Genomic DNA, 19,869 nt, shown 5'->3' on the forward strand with positions numbered 1-19,869 from the left:
CACAGGCATGCATATGGATTAGATACAGATCCACTCAAGATCGGCTTGGAGGCAGGGGCCATCTAAATGTTGACCCAGACGAAAGAGGACAATATATATTCATGAGGGCAACACCAAGGGCTCGGTAACGAGATCAGCAGGACATTAAAAACAATGAAAGCCATTTCCAACCAGAGATGGGCCTATTACCAGACGCTTAAAATGATTTAAAATATAATAACTGCCCCGCTGTGCTAAAAGCCCGCCAAAGTTAAAACAAAGACTAACCTGATTTTGGGCGGGAAGTGAGGCCTTGGGAAGAAAGGTATATCTGGAGAGACTTTTCGGCAGTTGATACGGCAGTGGGACATGACTCGACACAAGAAGCACTCGGAAGCAGTCAGGACAGGCAGGCCAGAGCGAGTTGGAAGGCAGACAGTTGCAAGCCTGCAGCTTGAACACAGACACGCCGGGTTGGAGAACTGGAAACGTGCAGCTTGAATCCGGACACCCAGAAGAAGGAGCAGTCAATCGCAGGCGTTCCGCCCCGGGGAATCACATCGGGAGTTCATCGACCATCCCCGGGCCGTTGCCGGAACGAGAGGCCATAAACCCAGCTTGGGAGAAGAAACAAATATATAAAGGTCCCAAGCGAAGAAACCTTCCAACCACCAGGGCCCGGTAGAAGAGAGGAAAGGAACATGAAGAAGCGATGGGAGCCAGCCCAAGGCTCCTCTGACCAGGGTCGAGACGACGATCCTCAACCCCGCCGACATCCAGGCCCGCCGGTGTCCAGTCACCCCCGACCCCCACCTCAGGAGAGAGGTGTGGCGCAGCTCGCAGGGGCTCCACGATCCACGTGGAGACGAGATGCCTGAAAGGACCAAACACAGACTCGTTTTCAAAACCTTGCACTTCCGAGTGGGATTGGTGAGCATGTTTCTGGCCCTTCACAATCAGATCTAGATAGGTTTAATAAGGGGGTGGATTTAAGGGTACAATTAACATGAGTTGTTGTCCCTCGATGTTCCGTGTGTTTCCTTATTTCATGATGATCTTTGTAGAGTATAAGATGCCTGTAGTTGTTTTAGTTAGTATAATGTCGTTATGATTTGTTTGTGTTTGTTTTTCCCTCCCATGTACTGTACTCTTATCTGTGTTGCATTTGATTTGATATATTTTTCCATTTGCAATAAAATTTCATTTTGATTCATCAAACTTGGTCTACACGAGTTTTTCTACATTGTAGTTCCTGCGCCTAAGTCCAGAGTATAGAACCTAATGGGTGAGTGGGTCGAACCACTCAAAGTTTTACTGTGCAAGAGAGAGAGGCCTCTGGAGAGAGAAACCTCTGGGAAACCTCTCGAGGAAGGAAAACCCCTTACAAGCCCATCCCCCATCGCTGCTGTTACCTGCTGAGTCTGTGACTGTCCCACTGGTTTATTTTGCTGCTGTCTGGGTCCTGACCAGAAATTCCCTCTCCTGGGCTGACGTCCATTTCTCGGCCATTTCCGGATCTTATGGTGGCCTCCAACTTCACCAGTGCTTTCTGCCCCACAGCAATTCTGCAGCATTTGCACAGAAATACCTCCAGCGTACCTCTCGGTCACTCTGCTCTCCCAAATCCCTTCAGAGCGCCGATCAACTTGCGAACACGGCCTTGACCATCTACGAGTTTATTCTGGATGCTTGCATTGACATTCTGGGCCTTGATGGCTATACCGTAGTGCCAATCTTTAAAAAAAACATCACCCCAGAGGGGACTCGAACCCACAATACCTGACTTAGGAAGCCAGTGCCTTATCCATTAGGCCACTGGGGCTGTACAGAAAGTGATGAAAATCGTGAGCCTTAAGGGTCAGTTTGTGACCGCCAAATCATTATTTACAGGGTAAATTATTCTCAAAGCAGACTGAAAACCTTTGATTCAGATTTAAAATGCACATTGTTGGGAGGCTAATGAATCGATTCACCCCATTCTCCCCATGTGGCCCGAACACTACGGTAGGTAATCAATCAAACCCAAACTGCACAGCCAGAGTAAAGTTTGTACGGGACACAATTTCAAAATTTGCAGATGACACAAAACTTGGAAGTGCAGTGAACAGTGAGGAGGATAGTGATAGACTTCAAAAGGACATAGACAGGCTGGTGGAATGGGCGGACACGTAGCAGATGAAATTTAACGCAGAAAAGAGCGAACTGATTGTTATGTCTGACATTGGTGATAGGTACTCGATTGCCTTGGCCTGAGCACATGGAGTTTGATAGTGCTGTTATCATTGTATTGTGTATAGGTATTCGATTGCTTGTGCCTGGAAGTGTGTGTGTGTGGCAGCCATGATAAAAGCAACATGAACTGAACTCGACTGACGGTCTCTGGATTATCTTTGCAAACGCAACATTTGGCGACAAGGATGGCTGAAATCTCTCTTCCACCACCTCCTCCCTTCCTTGCACTACCAGGTGAGCCCCGATCCCATGGGTTCGCTGGTTACAGTCCTTTGAAACCTACCTCATTGCTCTTGGACTAGAATCTGTGAGTACGGCTTGGAAAAAGGCACTGTTATCCCATTGCTTGGGAGCGGAGGGCCAGCGTGTTCTTGGGACATTATGCACAGCAGACTCAATCCAAACATATGATGAGGCTGTGGCTCTGTTAAGCACACACTTCTCTGCCCCACAAAGTGCCCTCCTGCGGTGATTCATTTTTAGACAGCGTCACCAACTCCTCGGCGAGTTGGTGCATCGATACGTGGCTAATTTGAGGGGGTTAGCTAGCTCGTGCAAGTTCGGTGCATTACAAGATGAGATGGTGCGTGATCAACTAATAGAGCACACAAACAACGTGAGAGTGCGTGAAAGACTGTTTCTCGAGTCCGACGATCTGTCGTTGTCACAGGCAGTCAACATTGCCTTTCAAGTGAAGTCTGCAGCCGAATGTGCAGCGAAACTAGCACACACACCCAGTGACAGCGCCCTCGGCCCCGACAGCACTGACACGGTAATGCTCGCGCGACGGCAGCAACGTGCGCTACCGCGGCAACAGTGTGGAAACTGCGGATCTCATTCACATGCTACCAGAGCGCAGAATTGCCCCGTACGCGGCCAAGCCTGTCGCAATTGTGGAAAACAAAATCACTTTGCCAATGTCTGCCACTCAGCCCCGGTTGCTACAAATGAACACTCTCAGTCCTCAAGCACTATAATTCACAACGTGAGCTCTGGGCCAGTAGTGGCTTTCAAATCATGCACAATTAACCTGAATGATGTGTGCATCCCGCTGTTGTTGGATACCGGTGCCAGCGTCTCACTGCTGAATGTGGACACATTCAAACGCTTTTTCAGCTCCCTGCCACTCTCTGCGCCCTCCACTACCCTTTGCGGGTATGGTAATTCAAAAATTGGACTAGTGGGCTCAGTCAACCTCACTGTACACTATGGAACAAAAGTTTTGCCAGATTTTTGTTTTCATGTGGCACACCAAGGAGCTAACCTGATGTGACTGGATCTTTTCACTGACCTGGGTTTTTCTCTCTTGGACACCGGCGGGTCTGCGATTCTGCACGTCGCCTCACCGTGGCGCCAAACATGGCCAGCACTCTTCGAGGGTCTGGGCTGCCTGACTGCTTTCACCCACCAGCCCATGGTTGACTCCACCTTTACCCCTGTCATTCAGCCACTGCGCCGCATCCCGCTTGCTCTCCATGACGGGGTCACAGCTGAACTAAAGCAGCTACTGGAAGCCGGCATCATCGAACCAGTTGATGCCTCCCCATGGGTCTCCAACCTGGTGGTTGCAACGAAAAAGTCAGGTGGTCTACGCATCTGTGTCGATCTTCGAGCAGTGAATAAGGCCGTAATCCCTGACAAGTAGCCACTGCCCACATCAGAGGAACTCACAGCGCAGTTCTATGGTTCCATCCTGTTCTCGAAACTGGACCTTCGACAGGGCTATCTACAGGTTCCCCTCCACCCCAGCAGCAGGGACCTCACTGCTTTTATGACACATGCTGGCATCTTTCGGTACACCAGGATGCCATTTGGACTTAGCTCTGCACCCAGCTGCTTCCAAAAGGTGATGGCCTCTGTGCTCGCGGGCATTCCTGGGGTGGCCATCTACCTGGATGACATTGTCGTGCATGGGCCCTCAACCTCCACTCACGACGAACGCCTTCACAGAGTTTTCACAGCTCTAGCAAAACACAAGCTCACACTGAATGGCGAAAAGTGTGTCTTTGCTGTTTCAGAGATCGAATTTGTGGGGTTTCGGTTGTCGGCTGACGGTATATCCCCACTCCAGTCAAACGTGGATGCCATTCACAGCATCCCAGAACCCAGCTCTGCAGCACAGGTTGCCTCCTTCCTTGGCATGACTGGGTACTACCTGAAGTTTTTGCCCCAGTACTCAGCCACCGCAGCCCCACTGCGCCAGCTCCTGCGAAAGGATGAGCCCTGGGTGTGGTCACAAGCCTGTACGGAAGCTGTTCGCCTCCTCAAATCGCAGCTCACGTCGCCTCCAGTGTTGGCTCACTTTGACGTCGCCAGCCCCACCCTCGTCACCTGCAATGCGTCCGCTGCAGCTGTGGGGGCGGTGTTATCGCAGATACAGAATGGAGTGGAGAAACCAATCGCCTTTGCCTCCCGAGCCCTTAGCCCCACCGAACAGAAGTACTCAGTAGGCGAGCGTGAGGCGCTGGCGTGCGTCTGGGCATGTGAGCGGTGGCACCTGTACACGTATGGCCGTGCCTTCACCCTGCGAACCGAGCACCAGGCTCTCACTGCCCTGCTGTCGACATCCGGCACGGGCCACAGACCACTGCATCTACACCACTGGTCTGACCGCCTCCGCCAATACAATTTCAGTCTCCAGTTCATACCAGGACGTGACAATGTTGTTGCAGATCTGCTCTCCCGCACTGTCTCTGCCCCAGCCCCACTCGTCGGGTCTGAACAAGTGGAACAGGATATCGTCCAGATGCTGCACACGCCTCTCCAAACCACAGTCTCTCTCCAGGAGCTCAAAGAGGCCTCTGAACAGGATCCGGCCCTCTCCCAGCTGTGCACCTTCATCAGAGATGGCTGGCCTCGCAAGGTGCCTGAGGAACTGTCTGCCTACTCCAGAGTTAAAGAGGAGCTCTCCTGCTGGAATGACTCCTGTGTTGCACGTGGGCTCTGCACTGTGGTCCAAAGTGCTCTTCGTGCGCGTGCTTTATCCATGGCGCATGAGGGCCACTTGGGCATAGTGAAGCTCAAACAACGATGCCGAGACCTAGTGTGGTGACCGGGTATCGACAGGGAAATCGAGGCCCTGGTCAAGGACTGTGCAGCCTGCCTTGTAAGTGGCAAGACTGGCCACCAAGCTCCCCCGCCCCTGCAACCCCTTGCCTGGCCCTCTCAGCCCTGGGAGCACCTGCAGCTGGACGTCTGCGGGAAGATCCATGGTGTCCCCCACCATCAACGGTTCCTAGTGGTGACCTATGACCTGCACTCAAAATGGCCAGAGGTCACTGCCGTGGGCTCCATCACCTCTCGGGTCATCATTGATATCCTTGAGTCCCTCTTCTCCCGCTGGGGGCATCCAAAGGCCATCACCACAGACAATGGCCCCCAAATGGTCTCTTCGAAACTCTCCTCTTACCTTGAGAGCAAGGGCATCCGTCACATTCGCACAGCGTACTACCACCCCGAGTCAAATGGGGGGGTGGAGCGTTTTAACCAGACACTGAAAAATGGCCTCAGAGCACACCTATCCCAGGGGTGTGCATTTGACAAGGCCCTCCTCCACACACTGCTGCACTACAGAGCCTCCCAGCATTCCACTACAGGGGTCTCACCCGCGTCCCTCATGCTAGGCCGTGAGCTCATGCTGCCCCTTGGCAGGCTCTGCCCCTCGCTAGCTCAGAGCCCTGCTCCACCGGCTCAAGCCACAGTCACTAGACAGCAGGAGAAGATGAAACTCCGCTTCGACCAGTCGAAGAGGGCCAAGGCGCCCAACATCTCAGTCTCCGATTGGGTCAGAGTCCGCAGGCCTCATCGCAATAATAAGATGGCGTCATTCTGGTCCTCCCCTCTCCAAATCAGCTGCCAACTTGGACCAGCCACTTTCTGCCTCACTGACGGCTCTCGGTGGCAGGCCAGCCGCCTTCGGAAGGTGCCAGCACCCCCTGATGATTGATTATACGGACCTAACCCCGAAGCCTTACCCCCAGAGTCGCGGGATGCACATGTGACTCAGCCAGCCAACGCCCAAGCAGATGTTGTGCCTCAGCCTGCTCCTCAGCAGTCCCCACTTCGGCCTGCTCTTCACCAGTCAACACCTCGGCCTGTTCGTACACGTTCTCGCCCTGGCCACCTACAGGACTTTGTCACTACATTTCATGTTTGAAATTCTGTGAGGGGGGAGGAAATGTTATGTCTGACATTGGTGATAGGTACTCGATTGCCTTCACCTGAGCACATGGAGTTTGATAGTGCTGTTATCATTGTATTGTGTATAGGTATTCAATTCCTTGTGCCTGGAAGTGTGTGGGTGTGGCAGCCATGATAAAAGCAACATGAACTGAACTCGACTGACGGTCTCTGGATTATCTTTGCAAACGCAACACTGATACATTTTGTTCGAAGGAATGAGGAGAGTAAATATAAACTAAAGGGTACAATTCTAAAGGGGGTGCATGAACAGAGAGACCTGGGGGTATATGTGCACAAACCATTGAAGGTGGCAGGGCAGGTGGAGAAAGCAGTTAAAAAAGCTTACGGGATCCTGGGCTTCATGAATAGAGTCGTAGAGTCATCGAGTCATAACGGCACAGAGGGAGGCCATTCAGCCCATCCAGTCCGTGCCGGCTCTCTGTAGAGCAATCCAGTCAGTCCCATTCCCCTGCTCCATCCCCGCAGCCCTGCAAGTTTATTTCCCTCAAGTACCTATCCAGTCTCCCCTTGAAAGCATTGAGTGTTTCCGCTTCCACCACTTCTGTCGGCAGTGAGTTCCAGGTCCTCACCACTCGCTGTGTAAGAAAGTTTTTCCTCACGTCCCCCCTGTATCTCTTGCCCAAAACCTTAAATCTGTGTCCCCTGGTCCTTGTGCCATCAACTAGTGGGAACAGCCTTTCCCCGTCTAGCCTATCCAAACCCGTCATAATCTTGTACACCTCTATCAAATCACCCCTCAACCTCCTTTGCTCTAATGAAAACAAATCCAGCTTCTCCAACCTGTCCTTGTAGCTAAGATCCCCCATCCCCGGAACCATTCTGGTAAATCTCCTCTGCACCCTCTCAAGGGCCTTCACATCCTTCCTAAAGTATGGTGACCAGAACTGGATGCAATACTCCAGTTGTGGTCCAACCAGCGCTTTCTAAAGGTTCAGCATAACTTCTCTACTGTTGGACTCAATACCTCTATTTATGAAGCCCAAGATCCCATATGCTTTGTTAACCACTCTCTCAATATGTCCTGCCACCGAGGTATAGAGTACAAAAATGTGGAAATTATGCTCAACCTGTATAAAACACTTGTTCAGCCTCAACTGGAGTATTGTGTCCAATTATGAGCACTGCACTTTAGGAAGGATGTGAAGGCCTTAGAGAGGGTGCAGAAAAGATTTACGAGAATGATTCCAGGGATGAGGGACTTTAGTTACGTGGATAGACTGGAGAAGCTGGGGTTGTTCTCCATAGAGCAGAGAGTATTGAGAGTAGATTTGATAGAGGTGTTCAAAATCATGAGGGGTCTGGACAGAGTAGATAGAGAGAAACTGTTCCTATTGGTGGAAGGGTCGAGAACCAGAGGACACAGATTTAAGATGATTGGCGGAACAACCAAAGGTGACGTGTGGAATAACTTGTTTACTCAGCGAGTGGTTAGGATCTGGAATGCACTGCCTGGAAGGCTGGTGGAGGCAGATTCAATCACGGCTTTCAAAGGGGAATTGGATAAATACCTGCAGGAAAAACATTTGCAGGGCTACGGGGAAGGGGCAGAGACAGTGGGACTTGCTGAAGTGGTATTGCAGAGAGCTGGCACGGGCCGAATGGCCTCCTTGTGTGCTGTAACCATTCTATGATAAGCCTTTGGTCACCTGTCCTAGTATCTCCTTATGTGGCTTGGTGTCAAATTCTGTCTGATAATCGCTCCTGTGAGCCCCTTGGGACGTTTTACTACTTTACAGACGCTATATAAATGTAAGTTGTTGCTGTAGATGGCTCTGGCACGGCACATGACCACTGGCGGATATGATGGGTGAAAATTGTATCCCTCTGTGCTTAATTTTCCAGGATTTGGGAAATGTGAGAAATTTCAGAGCGGTCAATTGTCCTCAGGTGGGGTGCTGTTTGTATTCTGCCGCAGTGGCCTAATGGATAAGGCACTGGCCTCCGAAGCCAGGAATTGTGCGTTTGAGTCTCATCTGGGGTGATGCGTTTTTAATGATTGACACTATGGCGAATTAGACGGGGCAAGTGGTGGAAAGTACAGCCAGGCGGGGAGGCTGCATTAATCGTAACTTGTGAGCCAAGTTTCCGTCAAGGCCGTGATGTCAATGCAATCATCCGCAATAAGCTCAAGGGTGGTAAGGGCCTTGTGGACAAGTGGATCAACATTTCGAGGAAGTGGGAGCAGGGATTTGGGACGGCCGAGTAGCCGAGAGGTTTGCTGGAGGTATTTCGGTGCAAATTTCCAGGGCTGACTGATGTAAACAAAGAGGCGGTTGGGCAGAGGGCCCAGGTAACTTTAAACTTGTAGCTTGGGCTAGAATGCAACCACACAGGATCATACCTATCAGCCAAGGTCCCAGACTCCTCCATCACCATCCCTGGGTATGTCCCATCCCACAAGCAGGACAGACCCACCAGAGGTGGCGGCCCAGTGCTACACAGACAGGAGGGAGTGGCCCTGGGAGTCCTCAACGCTGACTCCTGACCCCATGAACTCTCATGCCATCAGGTGGACTTCAATGCCCATCACCATAAGAACATAAGAAGTAGGAGCAGGAGTCGACCATACAGCCCTTCGAGCCTGCTCCGCCATTCAATAAGATCATGACTGATCTTCGACCTCAACTCCACTTTTCCGCCCAACCCCATATCCCTTGTTCCCCCTAGAGTCCAAATATCTATCTATCTCAGCCTTGAATATGCTCCACGACTCAGCATCCTTCGGGGTGGAGAATTCCAAAGATTCACAACCCTCTGAGTGAAGAAATTCCTCCTCACCTCAGTCTTAAATGCACGACCCCTTATCCTGAGATTGTGACCCCTAGTTCTAGACTCTCCAGCCAGGGGAAACAACCTCTCAGCATCTACCCTGTCAATCCCCCTCAGAATCTTATATGTTTCAATGAGACCACCTCTCATTCTTCTAAACTCCAGGGAGTATAGGCCCATTCTACACAATCTCTCATCATAGGACAGTCCTCTCATCCCAGGAATCAATCTAGTGAATCTTCGTTGCACCGCCTCTAAGGCATGTATGTCCTTTCTCAGATAAGGAGACCAGAACTGTGCCCAGTACTCCAGGTGTGGTCTCACCAAAGCCCTGTACAATTGTAGTAAGACTTCCTTACTCTTGTGCTCCAACACCCTTGCAATAAAGGCCAACATGCCATTTGCCTTCCTAATTGCTTGCTGTACCTGCATGCTAACTCTCTGTGTTTCCTGTACGAGGACACCTAAATCTCTCTGAACACCAACATTTAATAGTTTCTCACCATTTAAAAAATATTCTGTTTTTCTATTCTTCCTAACAAAGTGAATAACCTCACCTTTCCTCACATTATTCTCTATCTCCCTCCTTATTGTCCACTCACTTAACCTGTCCAGATCCCTTTGCAGGCTCTTTGTGTCCTCCTCACAGCTTACTTTTCCACCTAGCTTTGTATCGTCAGCAAATCTGGATACATTGTCCTCGGCCCCTTCATCTAAGGCATTAATATAGATTGTAAATAGCTGAGGCCCAAGCACCCCACTAGTTACAGCCTGCCAACCGGAAAATGACCCGGTTATCCCTACCCGCTGTTTTCTGTCTGTTAGCCACTCCTCTATCCACGCTAATATATTACCCCAACCCCAGGATACCTTATCTTGCGTAGTGTTGTGTTTGTTGGAGGTCAATCACCTCAGCCCCAGGACATCGCTGCAGGAGTTCCTCAGGGCAGCGGCTCACCACCACCTTCTCAAGGGCAATTAGGGATGGGCAATAAATGCTGGCCTTGCCAGCGACGCCCACATCCCAGGAACAAATCAAAATAAAACATTTTACGTGGCACCTGATTGAATGCCTTTTGGAAATCCAAATATACGACATCCACTGGTTCCCATTTATCTACCCTGCTAGTTACATCCTCAAAATACTCCAATAAATTTGTTAAACACAATTTCCCTTTCACAAAAACCTAATCATATGATTTTCTAAGTGCATTGTTACCATTTCCTCAATAATGGATTCCAACATTTTCCCGATGACTGATGTCAGGCTAACTGGCCTGTCTTCTCTCTCCCTCCTTATTGTGGATGATTGCATTGACCTTACGGCCTTGTTGGAATCTTGGCGACAGGTGATAATACAATCCTCCTTAATGCAGCCTCCCCGCCTGGCAGCACCTTCCACCACTTGCCCCGCCTAAACCGCCATTGTTTCAATCATTAAAAACACATTACCCCAAATGGGACTTGAACCCACAATCCCTGGCTTAGAAGGCCAGTGCCTTATCCATTAGGCCACTGGGGCTGAATACAGAAGGTAACCCGCCTGAGGGCAATTGACCGCTCCGAAATGTGACATCTGCCTCAGTTTCAGAGTCTTCGAAAGTTCAGCAGAGATGGGAGCTATTATCACCCATCATATCTGTCACTGCTCGTGCCATACCAGAGCCACCTACAACAACAACTTGCATTTATATAGCGTCGTTAACGTAGTAAAATATTCCAAGGCGCTTCACAGGAGCGATTATCAAACAGAATTTGACACCGAGCCACATAAGGAGATATTAGGACAGGAGTCCTAAACCTTGGTCAAAGGGGTAGGTTTTAAGGAACATTTAAAGGAGGAGAGAGAGGCAGCGAGGCGGAGATGTTTAGGGAGATACCGTGCCCACTGCCCATTCCCCAACCCTGCCCGCTCTTTGTTTTCATCAGTGAGCCCTGGAACTTTGCTCAAATTTGATTCCCAATTCCTGGCCTTCTCTGCCATCAATAATAAACTGCTCCACTGGACGACTCAGATCTTCTATTCAGTTGCTTAAGTTTGAAGGTAACTTTGTCCAGTTTGCAGCCCATCCCCCATCGCTGCTGTGTCTGTGACTGTCCCACTCGTTTATTTTGCTGCTGTCCGGGTCCTGACCAGAAATTCACTCTCCTGGGCCGACGTCCATTTCTGGATCTTATGGTGGCCTCCAACTTCACCACTGCTTTCTGGCACACAACACTTCTCCACATTAACAGCTCCAGCGTACCTCTCGGTTACTCTGCCCTCCCAAATCCCTTCAGAATGTCTATCAACTTGCGAGCACTGCCCTGACCATCTGCGAGTTTATTCTGGATGGTTGCATTGACATTCTGGGCCTTGACGGCTATACCATAGTGCCAATCTTAAAAATATATCACCCCAGATGGGACTCGAACCCACAATCCCTGGCTTAGGAGGCCAGTGCCTTATCCATTAGGCCACTGGGGCTGTATACAAAGTAATGAAAATCATGAGACTTAAGGGTCAATTTGTGACTGCCAAATCATTATTTACAGGGCAAATTATTCTCACCGCAGACAGAAAATCTTTGATTAGGATTTAAAATGCACATTGTTGGGTGGCTAATGAATCGATTCACCCCATTCTCCCCATGTGGCCCGAATACGACGGTAGGTAATCAATCAAACCCAAACTGCACAGCCAGAGTAAAGTTTGTACAGGACACAATTTCAAACTTTGCAAATGACACAAAACTTGGAAGTGCGGTGAACAGTGAGGAGGATAGTGATAGACTTCAAGAGGACATAGACAGGCTGGTGGAATGGGCGGACACGTGACAAATGAAAGTTAACGCAGAAAACTGATACATTTTGGTCGAAGGAATGAAGAAAGGAAATATAAACTAAAGGGTACAATCCTAAAGTGGGTGCATGAACAGACAGAACTAGGGGTGTATGTACACAAATCATTGAAGGTGGCAGGGCAGGTTGAGAAAGCAGTTAAAAAAGCTTACGGGATCCTGGGCTTCATGAATAGAGTTGTAGAGTCATCGAGTCATAACGGCACAGAGGGAGGCCATTCGGCCCATCCAGTCCGTGCCGTCTCTCTGTAGAGCAATCCAGTCAGTCCCATTCCCACGCTTTATTCCCATAGCCCTGCAAGTTTATTTCCCTCAAGTGCCTATCCAGTCTCCCCTTGAAAACATTGAGTGTCTCCACTTCCGCCACTTCCGTCGGCAGCGAGTTCCAGGTCATCACCATTCACTGTGTAAAAAAGTTTTTCTCACATCCCCCCTGTATCTCTTGCCCAATTCCTTCAATCTGTGTCCCCTAGTCCTTGTGCCATCAACTATTGGGAAGAGCCTTTCCCCGTCTAGCCTGTCCAAACCCGTCATAATCTTGTACACCTCTATCAAATCACCCCTCAACCTCCTTTGCTCTGATGAAAATAAATCCAGCTTCTCCAACCTGTCCTTATAGCTAAGATCCCCCATCCACGGAACCATTCTGGTAAATCTCCTCTGCACCCTCTCAAGGGCCTTCACATCCTTCCTAAATTGTGGTGACCAGAACTGGATGCAATACTCCAGTTGTGGTCCAACCAGCGCTTTATAAAGGTTCAGCATAACTTCTCTACTTTTGTACTCAAAACCTAAAACCTCTATTTATGAAGCCCAAGATCCCATATGCTTTGTTAACCACTCTCTCAATATGTCCTGCCACCGAGGTATAGAGTAGAAAATCGTGGAAATTATGATGAACCTGTATAAAACACTGGTTCGACCCCAACTGGAGTATTGTGTCAATTATGAGCACCGCACTTTAGGAAGGATGTGAAGGCCTTAGAGAGAGTGCAGAAAAGATTTACGAGAATGATTCCAGGGATGAGGGACTTTAGTTATGTGGATAGACTGGAGAAGCTGGGGTTGTTCTCCTTAGAGCAGAGAGGATTGAGAGTAGATTTGAGAGAGGTGTTCAAAATCATGAGGGGTCTGGACAGAGTAGATAGAGAGAAACTGTTCCTATTGCTGGAAGGGTCGAGAACCAGAGGACAGATTTAAGATGATTGGTGGAACAACCAAAGGTGACGTGTGGAATAACTTTTTCACTCAGCGAGTGGTTAGGATCTGGAATGCACTGCCTGGAAGGCTGGTGGAGGCAGATTCAATCACGGCTTTCAAAGGGGAATTGGATAAGTACCTGCAGGAAAAACATTTGCAGGGCTACGGGGAAGGGGCAGAGACAGTGGGACTAGCTGAAGTGGTATTGCAGAGAGCCGGCACGGGCTCGATGGGCCGAATGGCCTCCTTCTGTGCTGTAACCATTCTATGATAAGCGTTTGGTCACCTGTCCTAGTATCTATTTATGTGGCTCGGTGTCAAATTCTCTTTGATAATCGCTCCTGTGAGCCCCTTGGGACGTTTTACTACTTTACAGACGCTATATAAATGCAAGTTGTTGCTGCAGATGGCTCTGGCACGGCACGTGAGCAGCGGCAGATATGATGGGTGAAAATAGCTTCCCTCAGTGCTTAACTTTCCAGGATTTGGGAAATGTGGGGAATTTCAGAGCGGTCAATTGTCCTCAGGTGGGGTGCTGTTAGTATTCAGCCCCAGTGGCCTAATGGATAAGGCACTGACCTCCTAAGTCAGGGATTATGTGTTTGAGTCTCATCTGGGGTGATGTGTTTTTTATGATTGATACTATGGCGGATTAGACGGGGCAAGTGGTGGAAAGTACAGCCAGGCGGGGAGGCTGCATTAATCGTAACTTGTGAGCCAAGTTTCCGTCAAGGTTGTGATGTCAGTGCAATCATCCGCAATAAGCTCAAGGGTGGTAAGGACCTTGTGGACAAGTGAATTGACAATTTGAGGAAGTGGGAGCAGGGATTTGGGAGGGCTGAGTGACCAAGGGGTTTGCTGGAGGTATTTCTGTGGAAATTTCCAGGGCTGACTGATGTAAACAAAGAGGTGGATGGTCAGTGGGACCAGGTAACTTTAAACTTGTAGCTTGGGCTAGAATGCAACCACACAGGATCATACCTATCAGCCAAGTTCCCAGACTCCTCCATCACCATCCCTGGGTATGTCCCGTCCCACAAGCAGGACAGACCCACCAGAGGTGGCGGCCCAGTGGTCCACAGACAGGAGGGAGTGGCCCTGGGAGTCCTCAACGCTGACTCCCGACCCCATGAACTCTCATGCCATCAGGTGGACTTCAATGTCCATCACAATCAGAAGATAAGAAGTAGGAGCAGGAGTTGGCCATACAGCCCTTCGAGACTGTTCCGCCATTCAATAAGATCATGACTGATCTTTGACCTCAACTCCACTTTCCTGCCCAAGCCCATATTCCCTTGTTCCCCTTAGAGTCCAAATATCTATCTATCGCAGCCTTGAATATACTCCACGACTCAGCATCCACATCCCTTTGGGGTGGAGAATTCCAAAGATTCACAACCGTCTGAGTGAAGAAATTCCTCCTCATCTCAGTCTTAAATGGCCGACCCCTTATCCTGAGACTATATCCCCTAGTTTTAGACACTCCAGCCAGAGGAAACAGCCTCTCAGCATCTACCCTGTCAATCCCGCTCTGAATCTTATATGTTTCATTCTTCTGAACTCCAGGGAGTATAGGCCCATTCTACACAATCTCTCACCATAGGACAGTCCTCTCATCCCAGGAATCAATCTAGTGAACCTTCGTTGCACTGCATCTAAGGCATGTATGTCCTTCTCTGATAAGGAGACCAGAACTGTGCACAGCACTCCAGGTGTGGTCTCACCAAAGCCCTGTACAATTGTAGTAAGACTTCCTTACTCTTGAGCTCCAACTCCCTTGCAATAAAGGCCAACATGCCATTTGCCTTCCTAATTGCTTGCTGTACCTGCATGCTAACTGTCTGTGTTTCCTGTACGATGACGAGATCGCAAAGTCTCTGTTTGAAGAATGGACTCAGTCGAGAATATTTTTGTGGACTTTATGGGCTGAGGGTGTTTTCCCTGTGGTGGGATCGCCCTGTGCAGGTGCGTGGAGGACTGGTTTGTTAAAACTCCAGAGAACGCATGGCAGTTGGCTGTGACAAAAGAACTGTCAGTCATCCAAAATGTATGGGTTCGCCCGACAGTCCTGGAAAAAGGAAGGGGGCCATTGAACTTGAACTTATTAGAAAGCCACTCTAATATGTGTAGCCAAGTGGGAAAATGCAGTGAATATTTAAGTCCACTAGATGGCGCGGTTCATTTTCCCCTTTAGAATTTGAAAAAAGGAGAAAAGGTTTATGGGAAGGGCCATGTGATGCCAAAGGAACCTCCCCTTTCTTCACAGCCTCCATTTTCTCGATGCAGCGTGGGGGGTGTGCTCTGAGGAGAGTTGGGGTGAATATGACTTTTTAAATGAACTTAGTCTGCGTAAAGTACAACTAAAACAGCATTTAGTGCAGCCAGACATAGTTTTAAAGTGATATTGTTTCCCAAATCACTCGATATCACGGGGATGCTTGTAGATTGTCCCACCATGTGCTGGTGTTAACCTTTGTTAAAATTGTTGTTGAGTCCTTGGGGCTATGTTTCGAACGAGTTTAATACTTTCTGTTTGCTTGTAAGAGGTGACAAGTGATAACGGGACATACGAATGTATGGTATGATATGTTTTGTTTTGTATAATGATTGTTAGTTAATTAACTGCCTTCACCTGTGGTTTGCCTCATGTTCTGTTTTGCAGCAAGCCACTGCCGTATTTTGTCGACTGTGTTTTATGTATTTACAATTTCATCCTAAACCTAGACCCAAGTTATTAATACAGAATAAAAAACCCCAAAAACGAAAGTTCGTGTCCTGTGCTGCTCCATTTCGCCAGGCTACACATTTTGGTACCAGGAGTGGGGTCTGTTAGCTTGGAGTTTCTCAGGTTTGGGAAAGTTACATAAAATACGGCAGTGGGGGAAGAGCGGTGTGGTGCCAAGTGGACCTGGAGACGGACGGAGAGTGCTGCCTGGGGTTGCTAAGGAGGACCAGACCAGACAGACGGGATCCAGAGGGCGCCAGGACCAATCTGGGAGAGGACCCATCAAGGCACCGAGGAGGGACACCATTGGAGAAGAATCGTCACAGCGGCCATCCCATTCAGTGACTGTCAGGGACTTGTGAACTGAGTCAAAATGTTAGACCCTCCTGAGGAGGCGGGTGGAGCTCACAATTCGGATGGTGAGGACAATACCTCGAGTGTGGGTGAGGGCAACCAGATAGATCAACTCAAGGCACAGATTTCAGAGTTGAAAAAAAACCATGACCAAGCAATGGCAATTATTGCCACTCTAGGTAATGGGGTAACCAAGTCATATGTGTATGTACCCAGAGAGCGTCAGATCCAACCATTCAGTGGTGAGGTATCCAAAGATAGTCGTTCAGTTGATGAGTTCATTGAAGAGGTTGAAAGTGTACTACGAGCTAGAGATCAGACTCCTGCAGAGCAGGTAGATTTCATTCGATCTTTGTTGAGGGGGGCAGCCCTACAGGAAATTAGGTTACGGTTGGGTGGAGAGTCTAAGCAGCCCAGTGACCTGTTCAGTTACCTAAGGGGGGCTTTCACCGAAAAACGCAGTGAGTCCCAGCTGTTAGAAACTTTCTATGGACGCAAGCAAGAAGAGGGTGAAGATTTCCGAGAATACTCACATGCACTCTCTCAGATTATGAGAACTTTGGTGAAGCAATCACCTGATGCTGTGCCGGACACAAAACGGGTTGTCAGAAACAGATTTGTTGATGGTGTTAGAGATCCCTCACTCCGGAGAGAGTTGCGCAAGTTTGTACGAGACAACCCCCAGTCTACCCTGTTCGATGTACGTGAGGAAGCTGTCTTATGGTCCTTAGAAGACCAGCCCTGTAGCACTAAAGTTGCAAAGAGCAAGAATGTAGTGTGTGACAGTACGGGGAGGGATCTTCAGTGTTCTGCCATTGGGGTACCAGGCAGCCAGGCTGTCACTTTACAGGATGTTCTTAAAGTGGTGGCGGAACAGGGTAAAGCTATCGGGGAACTAACAGAGGCAGTACGGGGTCTTGCTCTACAGAAGGAAGACACGGGTAATGACAAGGTTGGGAAACCTAGAGCCAAGCCAAAGTTCACTGATGAAGGTCAGCCTATTTGCTTTAAGTGCAACGGGGCGGGGCACATTGCCAAACAGTGTCCTCAGAAGCACGAGGTAGCAAACACATCCACCAATGCTGGCTGGGGTGCAGGAAAACTAACTCCCTCGATTGCCATGAGCCGGGCAATGCGAGGAAAACCTGCAGGCTCTCAGAACAGTACTGGTATTCGTGACAGATTTCTTGACTGTGCAGTAGGTAAATGTCCAGTAGTAGATCTCAAGATTGGGGGGGTTACTGCTAACTGTTTACTGGATACCGGGAGCCAAGTCAGCACTATTACTGAAGTTTTTTTCAGAGAGCACTTACTTGGGAGGGATGAGGATATGCTGCCTACAACCGGGTGGCTTAAGATCACTGCCGCCAACGGGTTGGACATTCCCTACTTGGGCTACCTTGAGTTAGACGTTGAAACTATGGGCATAACCTTACCCGAATGTGGTTTCCTGGTAGTCAAAGAGCATCAGCAGTCACAGCCTGCAGCACCAGGTCTTATTGGTATGAACATCATCAGCCGATGCAGACAACTAGTTCATGCTGAGTTTGACACTACTCTAGGGGAAAGTTGGATTCAGATTGGAGGGAAGCATTTCAGCAAGTACAACAGTGTAACATCACTCCAAAGTCATCTTCTGTCCGTGTAGCTGGTAGGGGTGCTGTACATGTGCCTGCGTCTTCCATAGCTACAGTCTATGTAAAGGGACTTAAAACTCAGTCAGGTGGCAGCACTAAAATGCTGTTGGAGCCAGGTAACACACCATTGCCAGGTGGCCTGGTAGTTGTCCCCACTCTAGTTGAATCAAAGGGACATTTATTTCCAGTGCAGGTGGTAAATTTCTCTGAGGAGGATGTGTGGTTAAACCCCAGGACCAGGCTTGGTATTCCGACTCAGGCAGAGTGTGTAGACAAGGACTCCTGTGAGGTGCGATTTCAACGCATCTCCGCTGACACAGAGGAAGTAACTGTTGGCAGAAAAGAAGGACAGATGACAGACGAAGACATTCAGTTGCTTTTGGACAAACTACACATAGGTGGCACACAGGGCCAACAAGCAGAGTTAGGTGCACTTTTAGCCAGGTATTCGGAAGTATTTGCTTTTAAGGATGAGGACCTAGGCTACACTGATAAAGTTGAGCATGAGATTAACTTGGTAGATGACGCACCAGTTACAGAGCCATACCGTCGTATCCCACCTACACTGTACAAAGAGGTGAGGGACCACATCACTAAGCTTTTAAGAAAGCGTGTCATCCAGGAGAGCAATAGTTCATACGCTTCACCCATAGTGGTAGTTCGTAAGACTGATGGAGACATACGACTATGTGTTGACTTTAGGAAACTAAACTCAAAAACCAGACGTGACGCATTTCCTTTGCCCCGCATTGACGAGAGTTTTGATGCCCTTCATGGTGCAAAGTTCTTCTCGACCATTGATCTTGCAAGTGGGTACCACCAGGTTGCTGTTCGTGAAAGTGACAGGCCTAAGACTGCTTTTACAACTCCTTTTGGCCTTTTTGAGTACCTCAGAATGCCTTTTGGTGTCTGTAATGGACCTGCGACTTTTCAACGACTTATGCAAGCGACTATGAGCGACTTAGTGTTCCACATCCTATTAGTGTATTTAGATGACATCCTTGTGTTCTCTCAGACCTTCCCGGACCATTTAGAGAGGCTTGAGACAGCTCTAAGACGACTGAAAGAGACAGGGTTGAAAGTAAAGCTTGAAAAGTGTCACTTCCTGCAGCAGGAAGTCAGGTTCCTTGGGCATCAAATTTCAGGGGAGGGTATAGGGACAGATCCAGAGAAAATTGCCGCCGTAAAGAAGTGGCCGGTCCCCAGTACAGTCAAAGATCTGAGGTCATTTCTTGGCTTCTGTAGTTATTACAGGAGGTTCATTGAGGATTTTTCTAAACGAGCTGGCCCTCTCCATGACGTAGTCAATGCATGCCTTAGGGAAGACAGCCCAGCAAAAGCAAAACGGTTGTTTGAAGGTTCATGGACAGCTGCGTGCCAAGCTGCTTTCGAACAGCTGAAAGAAAAGCTGATCAGTGCTCCAGTGTTAGGTTACGCAGATTTCACTCAGCCTTTTATTGTAGAGACGGATGCCAGTAACCTAGGATTAGGTGCCATCCTCCACCAGCAGCAGGGAGATAGGAAGAGAGTGATAGCATATGCCAGTAGGAGGCTCCGTAATGCTGAAAGAAATGACAGAAACTACAGCAGTATGAAACTAGAGCTCCTCGCCCTCAAATGGGCTGTTTCAGAGAAATTTCGAGGTTACCTTCTAGGTTCCAAGTTCACTGTCATAACAGATAACAACCCCCTGTGTCACCTTTCTACAGCTAAGTTAGGTGCTGTTGAGCAAAGATGGGTGGCTCAGTTAGCTGTTTTTGACTTTGACGTCAAGTACCGCCCAGGCCGCTGTAATGCAGCAGCAGATGCCCTCTCTAGGCAGCCGTTAGCAGGGGAGCCCGAGTCAGACAGTGGGGATGCAGACTATGATGGTTGTGTGGCCATATGTAATGTCACTCACAAGGGAACAGCTCTAGGACCAGACTTAGGG

General features: G+C 49.1%; 2 non-coding genes across 2 annotated transcripts; both read right to left on the minus strand.

The window, feature by feature from the left end:
• Window positions 1–10,632: 10,632 nt before the first annotated feature.
• Window positions 10,633–10,705, minus strand: trnar-ucu (transfer RNA arginine (anticodon UCU)). Its single transcript has one exon. It is a non-coding gene; the product is annotated as a tRNA-Arg (tRNA).
• An 872-nt stretch (window positions 10,706–11,577) lies between these two features.
• trnar-ccu (transfer RNA arginine (anticodon CCU)) lies at window positions 11,578–11,650 on the minus strand. The gene has a single exon. It is a non-coding gene; the product is annotated as a tRNA-Arg (tRNA).
• Window positions 11,651–19,869: the final 8,219 nt, after the last annotated feature.

Source organism: Somniosus microcephalus, chromosome 28 (genome assembly GCF_052327205.1).
Source record: "Somniosus microcephalus isolate GS21.2 chromosome 28, FLI_Smic_1.0, whole genome shotgun sequence".
NCBI lineage: Eukaryota > Metazoa > Chordata > Chondrichthyes > Squaliformes > Somniosidae > Somniosus > Somniosus microcephalus.